The sequence below is a fragment of the Bison bison genome, unplaced genomic scaffold (genome assembly GCF_000754665.1).
Source record: "Bison bison bison isolate TAMUID 2011002044 unplaced genomic scaffold, Bison_UMD1.0 scf7180017864177, whole genome shotgun sequence".
Lineage (NCBI taxonomy): Eukaryota > Metazoa > Chordata > Mammalia > Artiodactyla > Bovidae > Bison > Bison bison.
In genome coordinates, this window is record NW_011494749.1 from 2,730,967 (window position 1) to 2,739,595 (window position 8,629).

The window sequence follows — 8,629 nt, forward strand, 5'->3', positions numbered from 1 at the left end:
GGATGTGTCTGACTCTGCAACCCCATGGACTGTAGCCCAGCAGGCTCCTCTGTGCATGGGATTTCTCAGGCAAGAATACTGGAGAGGGTTGCCATTTCCTACTCCAGGGGATCTTTCTGACCCAAGGATCGAACCCACATCTCTTGGGTCTCCTGCCTTGGCCGGCAGATTCTTTACCACTGTGCCACCTGGGATGCCCAGTATTACATTAGGAAACATTTAGTACTATATAAAAAAAAAATGGAGTAAAGTGTTGTCTTGCAGAAAGAAAGCAGAAAACAGTCGTTAAAGCCTAATTTTCATGATGGTTTACTCTTGTCAGTATCAGAGGTTATCTCTCCTATAAAAAGTTCATGAAGGCTTGGTTAGCTCTCAAGGAGTATAAACATTGATTTTGATAAAGTTGATCTCTGGAGAGCTTTAAAAAGTATTTCATATGCACATTTTCCTTAATGAACCCAGATTTAAACAAGCAACAAACAAAAAAAACAAGTACACCAAATTTTGAAACTGTTGTAAGGAGGGTAAAGTGAAAGTCACTCAGTTGTATCTGACTCTTTGTGACCCCATGGACTATCCATGGAATTCTCCCGGCCAGAATACTAGAGTGGGTAGGGTAGCCTTTCCCTTCTCCAGGGGATCTTCCCAACTCAGGGACAGAACCCAGGTCTCCTGCATTGCAGGCATTTTCTTTGCCAGCTGAGCCATAAGGGAAGCCCAAGAATACTGGAGTGAGTAGCCTATCCCTTCTCCAGTGTATCTTCCCAACCCAGGAATCAAACCAGGGTCTCCTGCATTGCATGTGGATTCTTTACCAACTGAGATATCAGGGAAGCCCTAACACCAAATTTTGAAACTGCTGTGTAATGGTGAAGAGATGAACTGTATCCAGGACTTAGAAGTAATCATTTGGTTTTTAACTTGATGCTAAAATCAATTATGGGTAAAACAGAATTTTTAAAGACAGTTCAGTTATATCACTCAGTCGTGTCCAGCTCTTTGCAACCCCATGGACTGTGGCACGCCAGGCTTCCCTGTCCATCATCAACTCCCAGAGCTTGCTCAAATTCATGTCCATCAAGTCGGTGATGCCATCCAACCATCTCATCCTCTTTCTTCCCCTTCTCCTCCTGCCTTCAATCTTTCCCAGCATTAGGGTCTTTTCCAATGAGTTGGCTCTTCGCATCAGGTGGCCAAAGTATTGAAGTTTCAGCTTCAGCATCAGTCTTTCCAATGAATATTCAGCACTGATTTCCTTTAGGATTGACTGGTTTGATCTCCTTGCAGTCCAAGGGACTCTCAAGAGTCTTCTCCAATACCACCATTCAAAAGCATCAATTCTTTAGCACTCAGCCTTCTTTACAGCCCAACTCTCACATCCATACATGACTGCTGGAAAAACCATGACTTTGGCTAGATGGACCTTTGTTGGCAAATAATGTCTTTACTTTTTAATATACTGTCTAGGCTTGTCATAGTTTTTCTTCCGAGAAGCAAGTGCTTGTCTTTTAATTTCATAGCTGCAGTCACTATCTGCAGTGATTATGGAGCCCAAGAAAATAAAGCTTGTCACTATTTCCATTGTTTCCCCATCTTTTTGCCATGAAGTGATGGGATGGGATGCCATGATTTTAATTTTTTGAAAGTTTTAAGCCACATGAACAGTCATATCAATATAATAGGGTTATATTTCCTCTGTTGTTTTTTACAGGGTCATTGTCATCTGATACTTAGGAGATAATAATGAATCCCTATTTGTACACAGAAGAAAAAAAAGATTTTTCCTAAACAGTTGCATAAGGGCTCCCTTGCATCTATTTTGAGTATGCTCAATGCACTTGTCCACAGCAGATTTAAAAGATATGCTAAAAATTCTTTTTGGATGTACACAAATCCTGATTTAAACTTACTGGAAAAGTCAGCACAGTACTCACCGTACTCTTTGTGGTAAGAAAGAAAAAAAAAAGTTGCTTCGTATCATAGCTATTGGGGATAATGCATTTTGTTTGTTTTAGAAGTGAGGTAGTTGACAAACTTAATAACTTATAATCAATGTGATTACATGATTTACATGGTCTTGGTTGAGATCTGGACTTTAAGTCCTCCCCAGGTAATTCTAATCATTCCCAGGGTTGAGGATCAGTGGGTTAAACCAATGAAGTTTCCTGGAGGCCTATTAATGGCCTTCATTTCTTTCCCAGATGAGAAGGCAGAAAGCAGTGATTCTCTTAAACACAAGGAAGTGTAAGAAGTCTTGACCTTTTAATCACCTGGGGAGCTTTACAAATACCATTGCCTGGGCCACTGGGTAGAGAACCACAAGCATAACAAATATAGGAATGAAAGATTCATATTACTACAGACTTAAACCTCAATGTACCCTAATTTATACTTTAAATCATCTTAACAGTAGTATTAAATTGAATCATATAAAAATGTATACAAATGTGCATAAAAATGGTCAGACATCAATCTAATACTATTAAAAATACTCATGTTCTAAGTGATTGCAGTTTATCAGTAGCAATGCTAAGAAAAGCTGCTCTAAAACAATTTATTAGTTTGTAAAATGAGAGACTGTCTTAGGTGAGGATTGAGAGAGTAACAGGTAGGAAAGCCAGAGGTCTCCAAATGGAGGAAATAGGCTGCAAGTGTCTCTTAAAATTCTGTGTTGCTATGACACCTGGTTCCACCTGAACTGAATGTTTCTCAAGCCTTGAGCTAACAAATGCGTTTTTCTTATGCTCTGTTAATGAAACTATGTATTGGAATTTGCCTTTCTTTGGAATATGCTTTGGAATTTACCTTTCTTCAAAATGGTTCCACCTAAGACTAACTTTTGGCTGGTAATAGTTCAACAAACCAGTATTCATATTAATTGTTTTATGGCTGGGAAATGATACACTTTGTGCCATCCTATCTCAAAAATGCATATTGTGGGAGAGGGACCTGGTGAAACTCTGTCAACCTTGAGGTGTCTCTCTTATCTGATTAATAACTTTCTAACAGACATAAAACGGCTTGTTAAAACTAGCGGTGGGGGGCACTCTCCATCCCCCTTCTGATGTCTATGTCAGAAGCTTCTCTGTTCCTTTTTATACTTTAATAAAACTCTGCTACACAAAAGCTCTTGAGTGATCAAGTCTGGTCCCTGGTCCTGAAGCTAAATCTTCTTCTTCAGATATCAAGAATCTGACACCATTCACCATAAGCTATTAGGATGATGAAGAAGTTAATAATGATGATTTTGATGATATTGATGATAGTTAATATCTATGGCCAAGTGTTAGTCAGTGTGTTAAATATGTATATTGTTGCATTAGTCATCATTGAAGACCTTATAATAGGTACCAAGATGACTCCCTTTTTATAGGTGAGGGAACTGAGTTTGGGGAAATTAAATGGTTTCATCAAGGTTACGGTGATATTCCATGGTAGTGCTAAGTCTTTAATTAACACTTACCCCGCAATCAGCAGGCACCAACTCAACCTGGAGAGAAACTCTGTGAATATAATCTACGTGGCAATGCCACCAGAAGAAATTCTAACCATATTACACCCAAGAGAAATTACACAGGAGAGAAATGCAGTGAATGTAAAGAATATGGGAAAGTGTATAGTTATCCTTCATTGCTTAGGATCCATGTGTGATAGATCTCAGCTGGTAAGAAGTCCTATTTTAATTTTGTGTGTGTGTGGTGGTGGGGAGGCAGAGCTCAGCTAGGGAAGAGAAGCGGGTTGTCAGCCCCCGATCGTGAAATTGCAGTCCTGGAAAGTACCTGCTCGGTGGCTGTGAGAGACTGAGTGTCCCAGGGTGGGCTCAGTGTGGGAGTCTCCCCTGAGAACTCTTCCCAGCCGTGCGTCATGAAGCATCAGCCTGAAAGGCAGAGGCAGGCAGTAGGGGATCCCAGAACACTGTCCTGATGAAGGGATGTTTTTTTCACATCCTCTGCACTCCCCAGGCTTCCCTGGTGGTTCAGTGGTAAGGAATCTGCCTGCTAGAGCAGAGGACACAGGTTCAATCCTTGGGTCAGGAAGCCCCCTGGAGAAGGAGACGGCAACCCACACCTGCATTCTTTCCTGGAGAAACCCCACGGACAGAGGAGCCTGGAAGGCTACAGTCCATGGGGTCACGAAAGAGTCAGACACGATTTCGTGACTAAACCTCTGCATTCCTCTTGCTGGGCCCCATGCTGGTGAGTAACTTCATATCTGAATTTGCAAAGATCACATTGTAGAAGATGCACTAGTTTTTCTTTACCTAAGGTCAAAAATAGATGTCATTATCATTATTATTTTCAAATGTCAGAATTAGGAAGGCCTGGAAGATATGATCTAACACTACCTACAGGCATAGAGTTTTATGTTTTATTTTGAAAGAACCCAGGTTGAGAACAAAAGGTAAAATTCTATATCAGTTTCCTGAATAGTTGGTGTAGGGAAATGAAATAATATTGCTTGAAGCAAAACTGTTGCTTCTTGTTATACTTAAATAAGAATTTTATTTTTTAAGAATTAGAAGTTTGAGATTTCTTAGGTGCTGAGTAAGTCAGAAGAGGATTTTCTAGTTTTTAGGGAAATTTTAAGCAACTCAGGCATAAATCAAAAGACAAAATTTGTTGGTTACCTAGTTTGAAAAATGAATTTTGCATAAAATTGTTTAATGTCACAGACAAATCCACAGAAGTTTAATTCATAACAGCTGAAATTAGCATTCTTTTGGATGTTATTCAAACTAAAAGTGTGATGATGGTGTGGGGATAGGGGGATGATGTAGATTTAATGGCTCAGCAGCTCTGCCAGGGCAGAGAACATCTCTGTTTTGCTCACAGTTGCATCTTCAGTGCCTAGCAAAGTGCTGGGCATATAGTCAGTGCTCACTGAATATTTACTGAATGAATGAAATAAACCAACCACAGGAATGTCAGGGTTTTGCCTGAACCATAGACATGATGGCAGCCAAGGATTTGAATGTCTTGAGGATTATCTTTCTTAGCATTTCTATTATCTGCCTCTTTGTGTCTTGCCTTATTCTTTCAGTCCAGGTCATCCTTGTGACTGGAAACTTGATCATATGGAACACGTGTGTCCACATCTTACATATTTTGCATTAAAAATGTCTCTACTTTTAGAATTCAAACTCTAAGGAGAAAGTTTCTGATTAACTCAGGTGGAATTCAGCACTTACTATTAAAACAGTCACAGCAGTTGGAATTATGTAAGAGCATGAAAGCCTCAGCCTTTGCATGGTTGGAATGAGGAAATGGGCTTTTGCCAGTTTTCTACTCTGCAAACTTCATCATCTTTGAATGATGAAGATGATTCTTCATCTTCAAACTACTGGGTCATGAAAAGAAAAAGGAGATATAGTCCCTGTTTCTAAGGTATATATTCTTTATGATGATTCAAGATGACAAGATCTGAAGGACAGGAGCCTTCAGATGTGCAGAAGACACTAAAGTAAATGCAGGTTATTATGATGGAAATGTACAAGATAGAAAATTATAGGAGATCAATTGAGAAGTAATGAGAATAACTTTCCCGATTATGCCTAGAGAAGAAAAATGTGATTTCAGCAACATTTGTCACTTAAGTGTTTCTGTTGAGCAACTACCATGTGGCAGTTATTGCAAATGGATCATGTTTAGATCAGTATGATCTGTGAGTTTTTCCCCAAACAAGCTGGAATCCACTTGTGTGAAACTGACTCATAGGAAACCAACCATATGATACCAACAAGGAGAAACCACAAAATCTACTTAAAGAATTATATAGAGCTCCTTTAGACAATGTTTATCAAGTTAAAAACAATAAGGTTGGCATTAGGAATTCTTCTTTTCATTTTCATCAACAATCCCTTACCCTCACCCAACCAATGATGTAGCTATTAATATATGTATGTTGAATGTACAGTAGACAATAACAAAGTTGCTAATCTCTTTTGCTTTTTGAACTTTTTCATAAGCCTGAACTTCTAAGGACTATTTCTTTCTCTTTACTCCTTTTTCCTCTTTTTCTTTCTTTTCTCTCTCTTACATATACACTCCCTTCTGATGTGCTTCTGATATACCCACTTAAAGAGGCTAAATGATCCCTGAAAACCTATTGTTACCTATAATTTCTACATACCTTTCAAGTCACCAGTGTAAAGCACGCCTTGGATTTTTAAGCCATACTGTTGCAACTTGCTTGGTTTAAGGAGAGGTCAGAATGAGAGATAAATTTTAGCCTAGTTCCACAGCTATCCATGTGGAGCTTCAGTGTGAAATTGTGCTTTTATTAACTAGATCCTGTTTGAGCAACTTCCTAAATATTATATAAATTCAAAGCATTCTATTGCACATACATCAAGTGAATGAATGCCAAAGAATGTCTCATTTTTCCTCATTTTCCTCAAGTCTCATTTTTCTTCTATTTTTGAACAGCTTAGGTTGGGAATCTCTTCAGGCTTGCTTTCTGCAAATCGCTGGGTACAAAACATTATTGCAGATGTGGAAAAAATGTGCAGAGAACCTGTGCTTCTGATAATGCCTGACATGAAGAAATGCATCTGAAGGTTAGTCCTTGAATACATTTTAATCTTTCACTTAGGTCAGCCAGTGTTTGCCAAGTATGTGCTATGTGCTAGAAGCATCTCTGGACATTGAGGGTACAAAGATGAATAAGACATGGGTGCTGTACTTGATTGATAAACATCAGAGGTAAATTTTCATTAGAGAATTCACGTGAGCAAGTTAGGGTATAGTTGACATAAAACATTATATTAATTCCAGGTGTACAACATAATGATTTGAAATTTGTGTATGCTGCAAAAGGATCATCATAATAACTCTAGTTAATATCCAGTTATCTTAATTATTAAGCCAGCAGGCAATGAAGCTGGTTCTACTGCACAAGTTTCCCCAGTTTGTTCTCTGTTGGTCAAAAAGAAGTCACCTGAGTGGGTCTTTCCTTTACAAAAGGTAATAAGGTGATGCCGATGGGGGCTACCTTGTTTCAGGTGTCATGTGCTATTGGTCTAGGATTGGGCTCCACGAGCTTCAGGTGCCAACTGAGTAATTGGATACTGACTAAACTAAGCAGGATAACAGAGAGGGGGCAGGGAACTCTCTTTGCCTTTGAAGTTCTGACTCAAATACTGTGCTAAACCACCCTTTAGAGCTGATGAAAGTCCTCTTGACCTTCGCGTCCTATCTTCTGAGAATGAGCATCTTCAGAGAAACCACCATCTCCTTGTGGTAGAACTGCCTAAGGCCTTGCCAACAGGCAGCTAACTGGGAATCAGGGGAGATCCAGAAGCCGGCTTTTTCCCTGTATGTCCTCCTGCAGGCCTTTATCCAGACCCTGTCTGTGAAGTGAAGCAGCTTTCTAGTTATAGTAACATTTTTAGGCACTAGTTTTCCTGAGCTTGACCTGAGCTTAAGAACTATATCAGAATGGGATGGGTTGCTTGGAAGGAGGTTAATATGGTTCCCTCGTTGAAGTGGTTGGGGTTTGTTACAGAAGAAATTTCTGTATGGAGTGAGTGGATAAAGGTCACTCTTTCTAACTCAGCAAATCTATTGAGATTATTATTCAGGTGGTAAAAGCAGATAATGCCCATCCCTTGAAGGGATGTTTTAACTTTTGTTTTAACTAGGCTTGTATCTGTCTAGTATTTTTATAACTGACCTAAAAGAGGTTTATCAACAGAAGGGAAAATTCAAGGAGAGGACCAGTATAATGTTTGAATTTTTCTTATACCCCCCTCACTGCAACAATGATCTAATCACTTATTTTATATCTTCTTAACTGTTGCTTCCCTAAATGTTATTATATGTAACTGGTTAGAATTACAGACTTGGTTTCAACAAAGGGAAAATAGAGGTTTTGGAAATAGTTTCCTGTTTCTGTTACAAATATAAACTGTTAAAAATTGTAAGCTGCTAAGCAGTGCTGAATTTTGCTGTTTTGCTGAAAATGTGATCAAACAGGGAAAAGATGCCTTATTCATCACGTTTCTTTCTTTATGTTCTCTTGGGGTTGCCAGCTTAGCAGATTATCTGAATCTTAATTATGTTAGGAACTAAGTACAAACAAATCCTCTGGTTTCCTCAGGTGATTTTTAAAGAATAAATAACTATGAGTTACTACCCAAAATCAAAAGGGAAAATAATTGAAAATTAACCAGAAGAGGGACAGAGATGATGTTTCATTTAGTCATCTTAAGAGACCTACTTAACCAAAGCACTTATGTAATACATTTCAATGATATTAAGCATTATATAATTAAAATGTACAGAAGGTGCTCAGGTGAAGAACTATGAATTTGTATGCAGAGTATTATAAAAAAAAAACTGTTGTTCTTCCATATTTTTACTTATAGTCAATATAATACTCAGATGGCTTCAACTTTTCCCATCTTGGTGATAAAGTAACTGAGGTCTAAAGAGGTAAGAAGCCTAAATTTTCATAGCTGGAGCCAGAAGCTAACCCTAGGTCTGCCTTCACTACAAACTCATGCTTTTGGTGGGATGATATGAAAGAATAGCATTGAAACATGTATATCACCATATGTAGAAGAGATGACCAGTACAAGTTCGATGCATGAAGCACAGCACTCAAAGACCATGCTCTGGAACAACCCAGA

The 8,629-nt window shown here is 38.7% G+C and overlaps 1 long non-coding RNA gene across 1 annotated transcript in view; it reads left to right on the top strand.

Annotated features, from left to right (window-relative positions):
* LOC104990313 overlaps window positions 1-6,550 on the top strand; it is a 197,679-nt gene extending 191,129 nt beyond the window's left edge. The window contains exon 4 of the long non-coding RNA XR_825506.1: window positions 6,426-6,550. This is a non-coding gene — a long non-coding RNA (uncharacterized LOC104990313). The remainder of the gene's footprint in view (window positions 1-6,425) is intronic.
* Window positions 6,551-8,629: the final 2,079 nt, after the last annotated feature.